This window comes from Physeter macrocephalus, chromosome 17 (assembly GCF_002837175.3).
Source record: "Physeter macrocephalus isolate SW-GA chromosome 17, ASM283717v5, whole genome shotgun sequence".
Taxonomy (NCBI): Eukaryota; Metazoa; Chordata; class Mammalia; order Artiodactyla; family Physeteridae; genus Physeter; species Physeter macrocephalus.
In genome coordinates this window covers 1,157,213-1,158,140 of record NC_041230.1, presented here as the reverse complement: position 1 = coordinate 1,158,140, position 928 = coordinate 1,157,213, and positions in this window count along the sequence as shown.

Sequence of the window (928 nt, the reverse complement as noted above, 5' to 3'; positions counted from 1 at the left end):
CTGGGTCTGGGGGGGGGGGGGCCGGGGGCCCGGACCCCTGGGTCTGAGGGGGGAGGGGCCGGGGGCCCGGACCCCTGGGTCTGAGGGAGGAGGGGCCGGGGGCGGGGACTCCTGGGTCTGAGGGGGGAGGGGCCGGGGTCCTGGACTCCTGGATCCTGGTGGAAGAAACCATTGGGGTTTAAAGTCCCGGTTCCTCCTCCCTCATCCACACTCCGGTTTTGGAAACATTTGGTTTTATACAGCTGCTCCACCCGGGCAGGGCGGGGTGGGGGGCTGGGCAGCCAACTGCCCGGCTTCTGAGTGGAGCTTGGGCTGCACCCCCATCCCCCATCCTGGGGTAGAGGAATCACCCTCCCCTCCTCCTCTGGGCTGGGCTCCCACTGGAGGACCCATCATCCTGACATAGCCAGACACCAGGCGGTGGCCTAGGCTACCGGCAACGGCGTCAGAGACTCAGAAACAGCCGGCCCTGCCCTGGTGAGGTGGGCGGGGTGCCCCTGACCGGGGCTCTGAACTAGCCTTCTTCTCCCTGACAGCCAGGTTCAGGCAGAGACCCAACCTGGTGAGGGTGCAGCACACCCTGCCTGTCCAGGGAAACCCAGGGAGTGCGGACTTGGCATCTTGCAGGGGAAAGCTCCAGAACAGGCTGGAAAAGATGGAGCAGCAATTTACATTCCCACCAACAGTGCAAGAGGGTTCCCTTTTCTCCACACCCTCTCCAGCATTTATTGTTTCTAGATTTTTTTGTTGATGGCCATTCTGACCCGTGTGAGATGATATCTCATTGTAGTTTTGATTTGCATTTCTCTGATGATTAATGATGTTGAGCATTCTTTCATGTGTTTGTTGGCCATCTGTATATCTTGCTTGGAGAAATGTCTATTTAGGTCTTCTGCCCATTTTTGGATTGGGTTGTTTGTTTTTTTGA